The sequence below is a fragment of the Oncorhynchus keta genome, chromosome 34 (assembly GCF_023373465.1).
Source record: "Oncorhynchus keta strain PuntledgeMale-10-30-2019 chromosome 34, Oket_V2, whole genome shotgun sequence".
NCBI classification, from domain to species: domain Eukaryota; kingdom Metazoa; phylum Chordata; class Actinopteri; order Salmoniformes; family Salmonidae; genus Oncorhynchus; species Oncorhynchus keta.
This window is the reverse complement of record NC_068454.1, coordinates 30,047,924-30,066,194: the sequence shown is the minus strand read 5'-3', so window position 1 is coordinate 30,066,194 and position 18,271 is coordinate 30,047,924. Positions and strand designations below refer to the sequence as shown.

General features: G+C 44.2%; 1 protein-coding gene across 1 annotated transcript in view; it reads left to right on the top strand.

Moving 5' to 3' along the window:
- Positions 1-580: 580 nt before the first annotated feature.
- The window catches only part of LOC118366906 (uncharacterized), a 70,330-nt gene continuing 52,639 nt past the window's right edge, over positions 581-18,271 (top strand). Inside the window, exon 1 of the mRNA XM_035749738.2 lies at positions 581-833. The gene's annotated coding sequence lies outside the window, so the exon portion shown is untranslated. The remainder of the gene's footprint in view (positions 834-18,271) is intronic.

The window sequence follows — 18,271 nt, the reverse complement described above, 5'->3', positions numbered from 1 at the left end:
AGTAGTGTATGGTATCCACGACGAGAGCCCCATCCATGTGAAAGGAAAGCAGTAGGGGTTCTGTCAACATGAATGGAAGGAAACAAAGGCAATCCTATGGTGATATCAGTTGCCAGGGATTGCCCTTGAACTATCCTAGCAGCAATGTTGAACTTTCTCTAATGATATTGATGGGCCACAAAGGAGGATCCTCCATGTGCAGTAAGTTAAAAGCCAGGCAGGAAGAGAGAGAATACCCCTGCCCCTTTTTTCACCATAGGATCCAGTGTCAGGCTGTGTAACAGCATATTGCAGGCTGAGTGGCTGACTTTACAACTAAGATATGTCCATTCATGACCAGGTTTCATCTACTATTACGAGTTGAATGGAGCATAACCTGCTTATAGGCCTGGTGACAATAGTGTCAGTGTAATAAATTAAACAAAGCAACAACACAATGTAAAAGTGTGATATACAGTATAACACATTTTTAATTTGCCACCGGACATTATCTTAAATGTGTTGGATTTTTGTGTAGCCCCCCCGTCCTGTTTTCAAGGAGACTTGGTTTGTGAAGCGTGCTGTAGTACAGCGTTATAGATTGGGGACACGAGTGTTCCCAAAACATGCTCGCGCAACAAAGATACAAATATACCTATTATATCTCGTGAATTTGAAGAAGAAAAAATAGAGCGTTAAAACGTCAGCAAATCGATGAAAGCCAAAGCGCAGACAAGCGAGTTTAGCTGCAAGTGACACTGTCGGTCCGGGATTCGGACCATTTGGAATGGAAATCTGCTCGATTCTCTGAGGAGGTGCGGTGCTACTTTGAAAAGTGGCCTACTACTATACATGTAAGTAGGTCTATCAAATATACATACTTCTTTGGCTGTAGCAATTTTGCAAGATAATGTCCCATGCTGATTACAGTAGCGGTTTTCTATTGAGGGATACGGAACAAAGCGAGCTGTGATTGTAGCTAATGTAAACGATAGGCTTTATATTATATTGTTTTGTGACTGAATGTGTCAACTATTTGGGATGATTTTATTGCGTTATATTATTATTCTATTGTTGTGAGGGCAACTATTATAAGCCGTTATGCATGCACTGTACAGTAGAGTAGTCTCACCTTTCCACTCATTAGTGCTCATTCCGAAAAAAGGTGACAACAGGAACAGTTTGCCTTTGTCCATGCCAATATGAGAGTATAGGGCTCCATGGGCTGCTGACCAGCGCAGTGGCTCTGTCTTGAATATTTTTATCAGATGAGTATAGTTTGACTGGGGAGCTGTAGGACCATTTATAGGCTACTTGAATCGGTCTGTGTGGTCTCCGTGTTGTGTCTACGACCTATCTATCTCGTAAACCCTATCTAGGTGAGGGAGAAGTGAGAGCTGCAGGAAAGGTCATCAACAAAGCAATTTATGCTGCATGCGTGCCTGTAAATAACTTAACCGCATTACCTGAATAAAAGGTGTCAGGGATGGAAACAGTTGCCCCATTGAGCTGTAATCTCACTTGGGGAGTTCTGCTTTAGAGCAGTCTGTCATCAACGGTACCAGGGCCGGTCTTGTGCCGAAAATCTCCCCCCTTCCAGAATCTTCTAATTTCCTTAATTTTGTGGCTGGCGTCAAATACTTTCTGTGTCACACATCAGAGTCAAATACTTCCTATAGAACAAACTTCACGATAGGCAACCGAAATTAATAATGTATATGTGTTATATTAAACATAGAAGCAGGGAGATTTCGGCACTACACCGTCTCTAGCTTTTTGCGTGCTCATTCACGACTGAGTGATGATGGCCTATTTTGAAATTCGGTATGCCTAACTTGGGTTTGAGGGTATTAAAAATATAAAATTTTCTTGAGACAATATATGTGGACATAAGCAGCAGTTGCAATTGAAGGATGCATTTTATGCATATTCTACTGAATTAAAATATAAATGCAGCATGTAAAGTGTTAGTCCCATTTTTCATGAGATGAAATAAAAGCTCCCAGAAATGTACCATCTGCACAAAACACTTATTTCTCTCAAATTCTGTATTCAAATTAGTTTACATCCCTGTTAGTGAGCATTTCTATTTTGCCAAGATAATCCATCCACCTGACAGGTGTGGCATATCAACAATTTGATTAAACAGCATGACCATTACAGAGGTACACCTTGTGCTGGGGACAATAAAAGGCCACTCTAAAATGTGTAGTTATTGTTTCACAACACAATGCCACAGATGTTTCAAGTTTTGAGGGAGAGTGCAATTGGCATGCTGACTGCAGGAATGTAACCAGAGCTATTGCCAGATAAATTAATGTTCCTTTCTCTACCATAAGTCACCTCCAATGTCGTTTTAGAGAATTTGGCAGTACGTCCAACCGGCCTCACAACCGCAGACCACATGTAACCACAACAGCCCAGGACCTCCACATCCAGCTTCTTCACCTTCTTCGTCAACGACCAGCCACTCGTACAGCTGATGAAACTGATTAGTGTTTCTGTCTTAAACTCATTCTGACTGGCTGTGCCCGGCTTCCCAGTGGGTGGGCCTATTCCATCCCAGGCCTACCCATGGCTGCGCCCCTGTCAATTCATGTGAAATCCATAGATTAGGGCCTAGTCAACAGGTAAAAAGTGGAGTTGCAATTCAACGGCTCAGACACGAGACATATGTGGCAGGGTCTACAGATGTGGCTCGCTCCCAAGGACTGTGAGCGCTCGTTCTCCGTGGCCGATGTGAGTAAGACATTTAAGCGTGTTAACCCTCTCAAGGCTGCCGGCCCAGACGGCATCCATAGCCGCATCCTCAGAGCATGCGCAGACCAGCTGGCTGGAGTGTTTACAGACATATTCAATCTCTCCCAACCCAGTCTGCTGTCCCCACTTGCTTCAAGATGTCCACCATTGTTCATGTACTCAAGAAAGAAAAGGTAACGGAACTAAATTACTATCGCCCCGTAGCATTTATTTCTGTCATCATGAAGTGCTTTGAGAGGCTAATTAAGGATAATATCACCTCAACCTTACCTGACACACTAGATCCACTTCAATTTGCAGGAGGAGCAGGTGCACTCCAGCCTTTAGGGAGTAGCATGGGTAAATGATGACTAAGCTCCTGGCGTTTCACTGGTTTGATAGGGCCCGAGAGCGGTAGAGGTTTTATAGAGTCAGAAGTACCTTTTTAAAGTTGCAATATGTAACTTTTTGGGCGATCCGAACAAAATCACACAGAAATGTCATTTATAGAGCTGTCATTCCTTATTAAAAGCAAGTCTAAGAAGTGGTAGATCTGTTGTATGTGCTCTATTTTGTCATCAAACTTTGTCATCAAAGTCTGGCATTCTCTGGATGAAATCATGCTGGATTGACAGCATGTCCAATGTTTTCAGACGCTTTAAATCCCTAAACCCAGACTTGGACCACACACCCTCTCGACAAAGTAGCAGGCAAGGGAAGCAAAATAGAGATTGCTTTGCGATACTTGCAGTTAGCTACTGATTCCTTCCAAACCACTCATTTTTGAATTTGCAATTTGCCAGTAGATTATCGATGTGATTCATGATGATGACTGCTTGTCTAGCTAGCTAGCTTGCTAGCTAAGATATTGAAAGTATGATGTTGACATGAGCTACGGTAGAGAAAACGTGATTTGACATTTTGTCTGTGGCCAATGACCTTGAGCCTTCTTGGACAGGCACTTTTACTGTAAATCTATGGCAGCAGCCAAGGGGGCTTGAACTGCCGAGCTTGTAGATTCTGCGGTAACATAGTATCCCCATGAATGGCAGAACACTGAGCCAATCACGGCACAACTAGAGAAGATTTCCAACTCCTACGCTCTGCTCTTTTGCTGGCTGCCCCTCATGACAGAAAGTACTGAGCTAGACCTACATTTTGGAGCTTCCTTACTCAAGAAAGAGACCATGTTTGTATGCGGCTTTATTAACTCAAGGATACATTTTTACATTGTTTGCAAACTGATATGTGACACGAATTAATGCCATAATATAAAAAATATATATTTATAGTACCAGTCAAAGGTTAGGACACACCTACTCATTCAAGGGTTTTCCTTTACTTTAACTATTTTCTACATTGTAGAATAATAGTGAAGACATCACACTATGAAATAACACAAATGGAATCATGTAGTACAAAATGTTATACAAATCCAAATATACTTTGTAGTTGAGATTCTTCAAAGTAGGCTTCCTATGCCTTGATGTCAGTTTGCACACACTTGGCATTCTCTCAACCAGCTTCATTATGTAGTCACCTGGGATGCATTCAATTAACTGGTGTGCCTTGTTAAAAGTACATTTGTGGAATTTCTTTCCTTAATGCGTTTCATCCAATCAGTTGTGTTGTGACAAGGTATGGGTGGTACACAGAAGATAGCCCCATTTGGTAAAATACCAAGTCCATATTATGGCAAGAACAACTCAAATAAGCAAAGAGAAACAACAGTCCATCATTACTTTAAGACATGAAGGTCAGTCAATCCGGAAAATTTCAAGAATTTTGAAAGTTTCTTCAAGTGCAGTTCTAAAAACCATCAAGCGGAAATGATGAATCTGTGGCTATCAGTACGGCCACAGGAAAGGAAAACCCAGAGTTACCTCTGCTGCAGAGGATATGTTCATTAGAGTTACCAGCCCAAATAAATGCTTCACAGAGTTCAAGTAACAGACACATCTCAACATCAACTGTTCAGAGGAGACTGCGTGAATCAGGCCTTCATTGTCGTATTGCTGCAAATAAACTACTACTTAAAGGACACCAATAAGAAGAAGAGACTTGCTTGGGCCAAGAAACATGAGCAATGGACATTAGACCGGTGGAAATCTGTCCTTTGGTCTGATGAGTCCAAATTTGAGATTTTTGGTTCCAACCGCCGTGTCTTTGTAAGACGCAGAGTAGGTGAACGGATGATCTCCGTATGTGTGGTTCCCACCGTGAAGCGTGGAGGAAGAGGTGTGTTGGTGCTTTGCTGGTGACACTGTCAGTGATTTTACATTTTTATTCAAGGCACACTTAACCAGGATGGCTACCACATCATTCTGCAGCGATACGCCATCCATCTGGAATGCGCTTAGTGGGACTATCCTTTCTTTCTCAATAGGACAATGACCCAACACACCTCCAGGCTGTTCAAGGGCTATTTGACCAATGAGAGTGATGGAGTGCTGCATCAGATGATCTGGCCTCCACAATCACCTGACCTCAACCCAAATGAGATGGTTTGGGATGAGTTTGGGATGAGTTTGGGATGAGTTGGACCGCAGAGTGAAGGAAACGCAGCCAACAAGTACTCAGCATATTTGGGAACTTCTTCAAGACTGTTGAAAAAGCATTCCAGGTGTGCAAAGCTGTCATCAAAAGGCAAAGGGTGGCTACTTTGAAGAATCTAAAATGTAAAATATATTTTGATTTGTTTAACACTTGTTTTGGTTACTGGACGGACATCTTAGTTTATCATTGGTAATATATGCTGTATAGATGAGGTAGGCGGCCAGTAGCCTAGTGGTTAGAGCATTGGGCCACTAACCGAAAGTTTTCTGGTTTGATTACCTGAGCAGACAAGGCGAAAATCTATGGACGTGCTCTTGAGCCATGCGTCCTCCGAAACACAACCCAACCAAGCCGCACTGCTTCTTAACACAGCGCGCATCCAACCTGGAAGCCAACCGCACCAATGTGTCGGAGGAAACACTGTGCACCTGGCGACCTGGTTAGCGCGCACTGCGCCCTACCCGCCACAGGAGTCGCTTGTGCGCGATGAGACAAGGATATCCCGACCGGCCAAACTCTCCCTATCCCGGACGATGCTAGGCCAAGTGTGCTTCGCCCCACGGACCTCCCGGTCGCGGCCAGCTGCGACAGAGCCTGGGCACGAACCCAGAATCTCTGGTAGCACAGACCACTGCACCACCGGGGAGGCCTTGAACCTAACATTTCTACTTGTAGAATTGCAATGCTCGTTAAGTGGTCGACAACTTGACTTTGAGCAAATCAGAGAGCATAAACACCCACTTGGGGGAGCCAACAGGAGAGACAACAAAAAGGAAAAAAGAGGGCATTTTCTCTGTACATCCACGGATGCAGCTAGTATTGATATTATAATTAAATCTCAATGGATTAGCTAGTTTCCATGAAATAGCTGCCTGTGTTAGCTGCTGAGTGAGTGCAGAGTCCTTAGCTAGCTAACGTAAACTCACCCCATTCCGTACAAATGGGCGCAACCGCGACATTCAAACGAGGCTGCAAAGAAAACTAATGGGACTGTAGTGACTGTGTTGACTTCAAAATCTGGGGTGTGAACTACGTTTCTATTCAAGCGTTGATCGACAAGCGTTGATCGACATCGAAAAGTTAAAAAAACTGACCCTCAGTTACATCGGGACGTGTCATGTCGTAACATACAGCATGCATAAAGCAACTATTTCTGTCTTACAATCTCTCTCCACCAGGTGTAGCACTTCTCTCATTGTTTAAAAACAAGAAATGGACAGTGACGGGGGTAAGGGATACCTAGTCATTTTTTGCGTCATCACTGCAAGCGATCATAACTCTCAAAGCCGCTGTTTACTTCTGAAGATCACTTTAGCACCGCCCTAAAAAATTTGACACAAACCTTCAAATAGGTATGTAATGACACATTATATAAACTCTTTATAGTGTTTTATTTTCATTTTAGAGGCGATAAGGTAATAAATTGGACAGATTGAGTGAATAAAAGCTGTTTCCCCACACGACATCTCTCCTTCTCACTATCACGCATTAGTTTCGCTTACCCACCCGCCATTTTTAAAAAGACCTGACGGAGCTCATTGCCTTCTTGAATCATGCAGAAATGGGCACCGTGGAGGTCTCGTAATGGCTTTTGTTGGAAAGGGTGCTTTACAATGGTATTGACATTACAGTTGATCTGGAAGTATTATGTTTTTTTGGCGCTAAAATAAGGTCAATTGTACGGACCAAGGCGATGTACAAAAGTGAGTGAATTTACGTTAGCTATCTATATTAAATTGTTTCTTTGTCGTCTTGCTAGGTAGTTATCTAGCTGTGGCCATCTGGCTAGTATCAACAAGAGGTTTCTACAAAATAGTAACATTAGCGCAGCTAGCTAGCTAACATTAGAATCTAGACACACACAGACATGCATTGACAAACAACAGTACTGCCACCTTCTGGTTTGGAGTATTTTATCAAGGCTGAGTGGCTGACTACTTAAAGATCTTTGCTGTGTGAAAATAAAAGAGATTGACGGGAAGGCAAACTTTTGAAAATCCTACTGGTGTGTCTGAGCTTCAAGACACAAGCTTGACATTGAACAACAAGAGTGATCATAGCCTTAACAGGTGGATTATTCACGCTGTGCCTCTCAGAGCTTAACAAGGATTTAACCAAGCGATGTGCTGTGGACAAAGGTCAGGAAATGTTGCTGTGGGCTCCTATACTACAGTATGTCTCTAGCTGGCCACATACACGCACGCACGCATGCACACACACACACACACACACACACACACACACACACACACACACACACACACACACACACACACACACACACACACACACACACACACACACACACACACACACACACACACACACACACACACACACACACACACACACACACACACACAGTGTAGCTCCCTAAAAGAGTCAGCAGATATCCCTGGCAGGTTGGTAGGTGAGGAGTCTTATGCTGATGTACACTTGAGACAGCCACCCTAATGCCTATTGCTGATGCCTACTTGAGACTGTCATCGTACCGTAATGCAATCATGTTGGAATTACTTTTCTCCTCTGAGTGTAATTGTGTTCATTCCATTAAGCTATTGGCTGAGATCAGGACTTTTAGGTCCAATGACTTCCAAATAGTTAAGTAAAAGCCATTAGAGAACAGTCATTAGGTGATTACGGTAATAACTCATATTCTATTTTTGTGTAGTATACCAATTAAGATGCAGTTACACCCCCATATTCACTTCATAACCATGTACTGAAGTTGACCGTAAGGTTTGAGGCTCCTTAATCTGTGTCCTTCTCAAAATGCTTAGGTTAAGCCTATTTACTGTAGCAAACACAGCTTGTGTTGCTGAGTGGATCTCTAACATACTGGCCTTTGGATTTTGGTATGAGTCATCAATTTGCTTCTTATTTGCACAAGCTCCACTGTTGCTGTCCGACATATTTGTGACTGTGACAGACGGGATACATTATATTTGTATACTTGGATGAAAATCATAGGGCGCCATAAATATTGCTTCATGTGTATCTTATTTAGAGATGGTCGGTGTCCCTCCTTCCCAGGGCAGCAGCTCAGGTAGCTCTGATTGGACTGATGGAGGGGAGGGTCTACCGTGTACCCCCCTGTGCCTTGAAAGCACTGACATCAAATCAGTTGCTTGGCACTTGCCCTTGATCAGAGGAATGCTGCCTTCTTTCAAGAGCACCATTATCTCTCTAATGTAAAAAGAATGTGGAAAATGACAAACTGATTAAATGACTCAATCTCCACTATCAAACTCCCTCGATATGGCTGCCTCATAGTGTGAATTCGGAATAAGTGGGACACTTTTTGCATTCCTGTCTTCTGTAACCTCTTTTGACATTTATCCAACATATTAGTCCAACACATGATACATTTCTGAAATCCTCAAGATGTTTCCTAATCACAAAAAAGAACAACAAAAAATGTTGATATTGTATTCACAGGAGGTATGACACACCTATTTGTCAAAACCATATGTTTAGTTTGTATTTGGTAGACTGGGACAGTAAGTTAGATAAACTGGGACACTATTATTAAAGTACTAATTGTACCCCAGTGACCATTTCAATTTAGGTGATTAGGAAACATCTTAGGATTTCAGAAATGGACTAATATGCTGGATAGATCCCTGAAGAGGTTACAGAAGACAGGAATGCAAAAAGTGCTACAATAAAACATGTAAAGGATTTAGGACTAGAAAAACTAGACCCCTGCCTAACCTATGTACTGTACAGGTGGTCGCTAAAGTAAACTGGATCTCTTTCCTCCGTTGGAAAAAGCCTATATAAGACTGTCCAAGAAAAAAACGTGTCAGGATTAAGCTGTCCCAGTTTATATGATGTCCCACTCTTTCCAAATTCACTATTGCTATAATTGATTGGTTACAGGTCAAGGTTCTAATGGAAAAACAGAACAATACAATGGCAATTTGATAGTGTCAGCCAGGTAAATAACGACTGCAGAAAGCCTGTTCATTTTAGAGGGCACCCCCGCCCTCTGTCCCCCCTCCACGAGAGTAACCTCTTCCCCAGGGACCTAGGAGCAACCTTTTTTCCTGGCTTGTGGCTAAACAGATCCTATTGTGTCTTGTTAAAACATCAGTCACAGGTGCATGAAGAGAGGGAGAGAGAAAGAGAGAGAAGGAAAGGGAGATGAGAGGGAGAGGGGGATGAAAGAGAGAGAGAGCGAGAGAGAGAGAGAGAGAGAGAGAGAGAGAGAGAGAGAGAGAGAGAGATAGAAAGAGAGAGAAGGAAAGGGAGATGAGAGGGAGAGGGGGATGAAAGAGAGAGAGAGAGAGAGAGAGAGAGAGAGAGAGAGAGAGAGAGAGAGAGAGAGAGAGAGAGAGAGAGAGAGAGAGAGAGAGAGAGAGAGAGAGAAAGAGAGAGAGAGAAGGAAAGGGAGATGAGAGGGAGAGGGGGATGAAAGAGAGAGAGAGAGAGAGAGAGAGAGAGAGAGAGAGAGAGAGAGAGAGAAGAGAAAGAGAGAGAGAGAGAGAAGGAAAGGGAGATGAGAGGGAGAGGGGGATGAAAGAGAGAGAGAGAGAGAGAGAGAGAGAGAGAGAGAGAGAGAGAGAGAGAGAGAGAGAGAGAGAGAGAGATAAAGGCAGAGGAGGATCCCCCTCCCAGACAGACAATCAACAAGAGGCTAGGCAGGCCCGGGGCGGTGGTGCAGAGGGCGCAGCAGAGCACACACAAACACACATACACATGGCTGTTGTGGAGAGACAATAATTACCATCACTGGGGTATTTAAAGACTATACAGCTGGGGCAACAACACACCACTAATGACTCACTGCACGCTGATCTATAGCTGTTTAGGATAGTGAAATGGTTCATTAACACACATGCACACACACACACACACAGGCACGCCCTCACGCACACACACACACGCATAAGGCTTGTTTTCAGCTGTCATCAGTTGTCAGCGTTTCCATCCGCGAACAAGGAGAATAAAAAGCCAAGTAGAAAATAAATGGCACTTAGTCAAATAGGAAAGCAGCAAGGTCACCAGTCAGTCACCACTAAATAACATGCTAATACCCCTGCACTTACTGTACTACCCATGTTCTGCTGTGTCAAACAAAACATACCAGGCCTGTCTGTTGGGGCTTAGAGTCTAATATGGTTCTGGATTGCTGAGATTAGTTGGGGGTTAAACCTCTTAAAATGGGAATGGGCCTTTGACTACTGGTATGTATGAACTATACTGAACGAAAAATATAAACGCAACATTTAAAGTGTTGGTTCCATGTTTCATGGAAATAAATGTTTGTACCATTCATGGAAATTCCATGTTTCTGAAATAAAAGATCCCGCAAATGTTCCAAACGCACAAAAAACTTATTTCACTCAAATGTTGAACACACATTTCTTTACATCCCTGTTAGTGAGCATTTATCATTTGCCAAGATAATCCATCCACTGACAGGTGTGGCATATCAAGAAGCTGATGAAACAGCATGATCATTTCACAGGAGCACCTTGTGCTGGAGACAATAAAAGGCCACTCTAAAATGTGCAGTTTTATCACACAACACAGTCCTACAGATGCAGTTGACATGCTGACTGCAGGAATGTCCACCAGAACTGTTGCCAGAGAATTTAATGTTAATTTCTCTACCATAAGCTGCCTCCAATATCGTTTTAGAGAATTTGGCAGTACGTCCAACCGGCCTCACTACCACGCCAGCCCAGGATCTCCACATCCAGCTTCTTCTGGGGGGCAGAGTGGCGCAGCGGTCTCAGGCACTGCATCGCAGTGCCAGAGGCGTCACTACAGACTCGGGTTTGATCCCAGCTGTATCACAACCGGCTGTGATCTGGAGTCCCATAGGGCAGTGCACAATTGGCCCAGCGTCATCCGGGTTAGTGGAGGGTTTGGCCAGGGTAGGCAATCATTGTAAAAAAATATTTGTTCTTAACTGACTTGCCTAGTTAAATAAAGGTAAAATGAAATAAAAATTTACATTTACCAGCGGGATCGCCTGAGCTAGCCACCCGAACAGCTGATGACACTGAGGAGTAGTTCTGTCTGTAATAAAGCCGTTTTGTGGGGAAAACATTCTGATTGGCTGGGCCTGGCTCCACCCATGGCTGCACCCCTGCCCAGTCATGTGAAGTTGACTGATTTCCTTAAATGAACTGTAACTCAGTAAAATCATTGAAATTGTTGCATGTTGCGCTTATATTTTTGTTCAGTATAGTTACATGTCATGTTGTATGTTGTTTCGCCGTCCATCGGAATTCCACTATGGCATTCCCATGCAAATGCTATAGATTATTTTGTCATCACATGATGCCCCTGGTCCACTGACAGCCTTTGAAATGATGTCAATACATTTTCTCCACAAGATTCAACCTAGAATACAGTGCTAGGACCTGTTTGCATTTATAACACTATTAGTAAGATAGCTTGCAGACCAGCGGGAAAATATGACCCATAGCACTCATTGTTGGTGTTTGACTGAGTCACTGCTAAAATATTATCTCCCATTAATTATCTCCCATTAATAAACCTGAGATTAGCCGTTGTGCTTGTTCAATGCATGATTTAGCTATTTTCTTTGTTTCTTAAAGAACATTCAAGGTGGATGAAATCTATGGGTTTAGGCCTGTACCTATTTTGCGATACCTGTGGTGGCCTATAGCTGTTCTGTCATAATGAAAGTCCCCCTTGTGCTAAAAGGCAGACATATCACAGTTCACAGCTCTCTGCTTGGTAAAAGCTCCCCCTGTGTGCTCTCTCTGTGTGCACACATCATTGGACTAGCCATGAGTAAATATATAGAGAGGCTCCAGCTGTGTTCTTTCCCACCTCTGTGCCTCAGCCCTCTTATCCCCCCCCTCCCCCCCAGCCCTGCCTGCCTGGCTGGCTGGTCCTTCTCCCTGTCTATGGACTGGCTGTGGTTGAGTGGCTGGAAGGCTGAAAGGTAATGACTGATCACTCTTCTCTGTGGGGTACCCGTGCTAGCATCCTAGCACACAAGACCCAGCCTACAGACTTACAGCCAGCCACATAACAGCAGTTGCAGTCCACAGCACTCTCTTATTTTAGGACAGTAGCTCACCAGGAATTCCCATCAGCTCCTCTGGTGGAATTAGCTGCTAGCCACCATTGACTGTACCATTATGACTGAGTGGTTTAAGGTTTGGCCTTAAGCACATTTTAGAGGAAAGAACAAAGAAAAAAAATCTCATACAAAGAGCTATTGTTATTTCATGCCGAAACTCCATATTTTTCAACTGTTGTAGATTATCTCCACAATTTCTAAATGGCTCCGAAAGGTATTCCTCACAGAGGGATATGCATGTAAGCATGCCGAGAGACCAATCAGCACACAGATGTGGAATAATAGAAAATATTATTTACCTGCACGGTTGCTTGTAGGTTACACACTGCCTGCCGTTTCACGGCAAAGGAATACATTGTTGGCTCCCAGTACAACAGGAGAACTGTTGAGATTTAGGCCAGGTTTCAGACTCTGTCCATTTGTTGTTGAGTTGGGAGGATCAAACGAGCTGAATTGTCATGCTTCTGGTTCTGAATCTCCACTGACTGTGTTTAGGTAAAAGGGTCAGTCTCAGTCGGTCAACATCCCTCCCAATGATAAGAGAAGCATTCTGATTAAATAATTCTAAGGCTTTGTCTGGTTTAATAGGTTCCCTTGATAGTTGCAACTCACTGCATATGATAATTTTCAGGGACTGGTTAAGCAGTATAATCAAACGGCTGTTCTGACAGACTGTAATCTCGGTTAACCCAGAACTAAAGTCTCACATAATTGGTCAGCTGCTCGATTAAGTTCTGGGTCCATAAATGTTAATAGAAGACATCAAGAAATGCTCCCGGGTGGCGCAGTGGTTAAGGGCGCTGTACTGCAGCGCCAGCTGTGCCACCAGAGACTCTGGGTTTGCGCCCAGGCTCTGTCGTAACCGGCTGTGACCGGGAGGTCCGTGGTGCAACGCACAATTGGCCTTGCGTCGCCCGGGTTAGGGAGGGGTTGGCCGGTAGGGATGTCCTTGTCTCATCGCGCACCAGCGACTCCTGTGGCGGGCCGGGCGAAGTGCGCGCTAACCAAGGTTGCCGGGTGTACGGTGTTTCCTCCGACACATTGGTGCGGCTGGCTTCCGGGTTGGATGCGCGCTGTGTTAAGAAGCAGTGCAGCTTGGTTGGGTTGTGTATTGGAGGACGCATGACTTTCAACCTTCGTCTCTCCCGAGCCCGTACGGGAGTTGTAGCGATGAGACAAGATAGCAGCGACTAAAACAATTGGATACTGCGAAATTGGGGAGAAAACAGGGTAAAATAAAAAAAAGAAGACATCAAGACATGCTGGAACGAGGAGTTCCACCCTCTCTCTTTGCAAGATATGGGCGAATGTCCCCTCTCCTTCCGACATACGAAAGATGTGCCTAACACCTGCAAAATTGTGAACGACTGCTGGTCCTATCCTACACATCACATTTAGTACCGACAGATTGTCTTGGTTTACACGCAGAATCTTTCCACAAGAGATTAGACAGAATTAAACAATAGAAAATCTCTCCTTATCTGGGGCTGAACGGATAGAGGTAAAGGCTGTAAGCATGAAGCTCTCCAGTGTGTCTGTGTGTATCTTTAATGTGTCTATAATTCTTTGATAATGTACTGCCTGCCTGTAAGCTCTCCCTGCCGTAACAAAGGAATATTTGTCTAATGGTGTTGTATTGTTTCTGCATATTAACATAACTTTTAAAACAATCATGGTTTTTATTCAGTTCATAGCGGCTTCTACCCTCATGGATGTGGCTCTTAGTTTGAGCTGTCTGAATTGGAATGCATTGTTGGTTTTCAGTAGTCAAGATCTGTTTCTCAGGAATGGCCTTTTTTTCTCAGGTGCATTTCCTAGTAAACATCCATGTGTGTCCTTGAGTTTTTTTTTACTGTAGTACTGAGTGTTCTGTGTTGAGTTCTAGAAGCAGGATGCTAGAGAGGTATGATCAAGTCATCAATGATACTTGCCCTCTTTAGTATGACACATCATTTAGGGCTGAGATTATGGTTTCAAAAGCAATAGGATGGACATGGACCACAGTGCAGGATTTCTTTCTGGATTGAAATGCGGCTTAGGTGGAGGGCTTTTAGATGTCCTCCTCTTGGCCGCAGAGACAAAATGATGCTGTTTTACATCTAATTTCCTGCAATTATACAAATTTTGTGATGAGGCACAGAGAAAATTGTACAGTTTTGAATATGGTTTTAGCAGTTTAAGGTTACACTGAAAACGTTTTACCATCCCGGCTTCGGCGGACCAAGATAAAACGTAGAAGACATTTCGTCCAAGACTTTTCTATGCAGACAAAACCCTGCAGTGTCTGTAATGGACTCATCCTTGCCCGTCGCCTTCATCAAACCTTTGTCAGCCCAGCACAATATCACTCAGGATCCTTGAACACACTGAATATTCTGCATCATAACACTCCCATCTCGGTGGCGGGATCTGTGATGAAAGGACTTCTCAAGGCTCCCCTGACTTTGTTGTGCTAATATTGATGGTGCTTCCTTACTATTACCTTAAAGATTACTGAGTTGGTTTGAGTTCCACCCCACACACACACACACACACACACACACACACACACACACACACACACACACACACACACACACACACACACACACACACACACACACACACACACACACACACACACACACACACACACACACACACACACATGGGTCAGTGGGTCCTTAAGAATGAGTGATTTGGATTGATTACTCAGAGAGTAACCAGCCAGGTCTATTTGCTGTGCAGTGAGACTCCTTATGGGTGAGGATGGAACAATATCGATCTGGTTGTGATGCGACGACCCTCGTACGGGTATGAGGGGCTAAGCTCCTCCTGGCTGTGAGAGGATGATCCATGGATGATTCCATTGGCTGTTTGTCATCAGTATCGCCAATTCAAAGGCTGCTTCACCTCTGTGTGTATGACTTGTTACTGAGGCAGATGCACGGACACACACACACACACACACGCGAGCACACACACACACACACACACACACACACACACACACACACACACACACACACACACACACACACACACACGCACACACACACACACACACACACACACACACACACACACACACACACACACACACACACACACACACACACACACACACACACACACACACACACACACACACACACACACACAGATGAATCATTCCATTCCTAGACATAATCAGTGGCTTGGGGCCAGTATTTAATATATATCTGGTGAGACAGTTGATTAGGCTTCCCAATGTAATTGTCAGCCAATTTGCAGATGAGTGAAACTCAATCATAATATTGTGCCCTGTAGGAAGAATTAACCATACCATGTAATTTCCCTGTAGAGATTGTCAGGTCTGGTTATTTTCAGTATTGCTAGTCGTAGTAATAACAGTGCTTCTAGCCACCAGAGGATATGTATTTGTATTCAGATATAATCCACTGGTAGCCACTAGCCTAGCCACTAGCCTATAATTACCTTACAGCAGTGGTATTACCTGACTGTGGTATCAGCCAGCTACTGATTACTAGTATAGTGAAAGGTAAGCCATGAATGCTTCCTTTAGCGGGATCATATTCCCAGACAGTGTACTGCAGAGAGATAGAGACGATGGATAGATAGGGAAATTAGATTTCATGGGTTCCCATCAGGAGAGTTGCTGATTTGATGTACTCTGCTGCTGTTGCTAGCAGCGTGATTGTGTTAGCATGCTCCCTCGACATGCATAACATTTAATCAGGACCCCAGACCTGGCCGTGCTAGGGATCTGCTGTAGCTACAGTATGCAGGGAGCCAGAGAGTCACATTATGTACAGACAGACTCAGAGGTTGTGTCCCAAATGCCACCCTATTCCATACATGGTGCACTACTTTTGACCAGGGCCCTATAGGGAATAGGGTGTCATTTGGGATTAAGCCAGAGAGCTACAGTATGACCACTAGAGCCACCATGTTGCCAGGGGATATAGGTTACATTACTGTCTGTGGCTCTATGCAATGGATGGCATGTCTCTCCCTCCTAGTAAATTGTGTGGTGTTGTTAGTGAAAGCCATCATCACCCGCAGTAAGTGTAAAATGGAAAACGCTAACCTAACCTAGCCTTTATTCTTATATTGACCTGTGTCAATAGATCATTTGAAGAGCACAACCAATAATGTGACTATAAAAATGTATGAGCCTGTCCTGTTTTGTATCTATGTGTGTCACTGTGTTCATTGTGCATTGTGTCTGTTCATCACTTAATCGTTTGTCTCTCTCTCTAATTGACTGATCATAAAATACTCTAGCGGTTGCCAAGCACCAAGCCCCTGTTATCCATGTCCTTCTCCACAAAACAAATCAGTAGAGGACATTTTTTACGACGTCCGGTGGTCCTGTATTTAGGTATCCCCCTCAGTAAACAAACATTCAGCTTCAGCGAGGCTACAAACAATGCATTGTTCCTCTCTAGGGGGTATCACACAAGTAGCCATTGTGTGGTCCTGAAGGTAGCAGAATGCAGCGGAAGGGATGCTCTGTTAATTTACACAATGTGACTGTAAACACAGTGCCTGTAAAATGGTTCCTCTTCCTCTCTGTAGTACGGAAAACGTTTATAGACGGTGGTGGTCTTAAGGAGACTCTTATATCCTGTGTGTGTGGGGGAATGAATGTATTTCCTGATGTGCTCATTGGTATTGTGTTGGGGGGAAATCCCTTTTTCCATGCTGCATTCTCACAGCATCATGGGCTGCTGACGTCATCCACCTGAGAAAGAGATGGGCCACCCATAATTCAGTATTGTTCTCACACTGTGCCAGTCCCTCCTTCACTCCCTGAGTCATGAACCACACTAAATGGAGTATCCCTAAAGAAAGTGACAGCGGCACACGGTTATTTTCTTTCTTTCTTGCACACTCACTCTCTTCCTCTCTCTCTCTCTCTCTCTCTCTCTCTCTCTCTCTCTCTCTCTCTCTCTCTCTCTCTCTCTCTCTCTCTCTCTCTCTCTCTCTCTCTATCCCTCCCTCCCTAAAAGACTGTCCGTGACTCAAGGCCCCATGCATTATTGAGTCCGGTGGTGGAGCCCTCATAAATTATACATTTCTGAGTCGCTGGCCGGGCTGGGCGGAGTGGGGCAGCGGACGCAATGTCCCTGGACTCAGCCAAGAGACCACATTCAGCCACCCAGCTAGCCAGCCAGCCAGCCGGCCACCTAACCAGCCATACAGACAGTCAGACAGCCAGCCACCTAACCAGCCACCTAACTAGCCATACGGGCAGTCAGCCAGCCAGCTAACCGGCCAGACAGACAGCCAGTCAGACCAGAGAAGATAAATCTTTCTCACCCCAAAGCTGAAGGCCACAAACGGGCATGTCGCCCTGCCAACCTTTCTCCTTTAGTGTCATGTACAGTGATGTGTTTGAATTTAGTGGGCAGATCAATAGGCATTTTATACACATTTTTCAATGTCAAGCTTTTACACTGTGTTGGCTATGCAAATGTTCACTGTGAATCATTTTTCAGGCAATACACTTTGAGGTGTGGGACTACTGTGTGCTGATGGTTGGTTGTGTTAAGTGGTGTTTGATAGTATGAATCTCAGGTGATTATTTGCAATACATAATCCCTCTCCTCCTCCTCCATGCCACCATCGATCCCCTGACCTGTGACCTCGCCCGAGCCATAAGCCGTTACACCATTGAAGTACTTGAACAGTTCTGCATTATTTGTGTGTGTGTGTGTGTGTGTGTGTGTGTGTGTGTGTGTGTGTGTGTGTGTGTGTGTGTGTGTGTGTGTGTGTGTGTGTGTGTGTGTGTGTGTGTGTGTGTGTGTGGAGGAGGGAGTATTTTGTGTATGCAGCACACCCTGGGGAGATAGAGGCTGGCCTGACCCTGTAGCTGTGTTGAGTGCTGATAATGGATAGGCTGGAGGCTGAAGCCAAGGCTTCTCCTTTCTACATCACTAATGT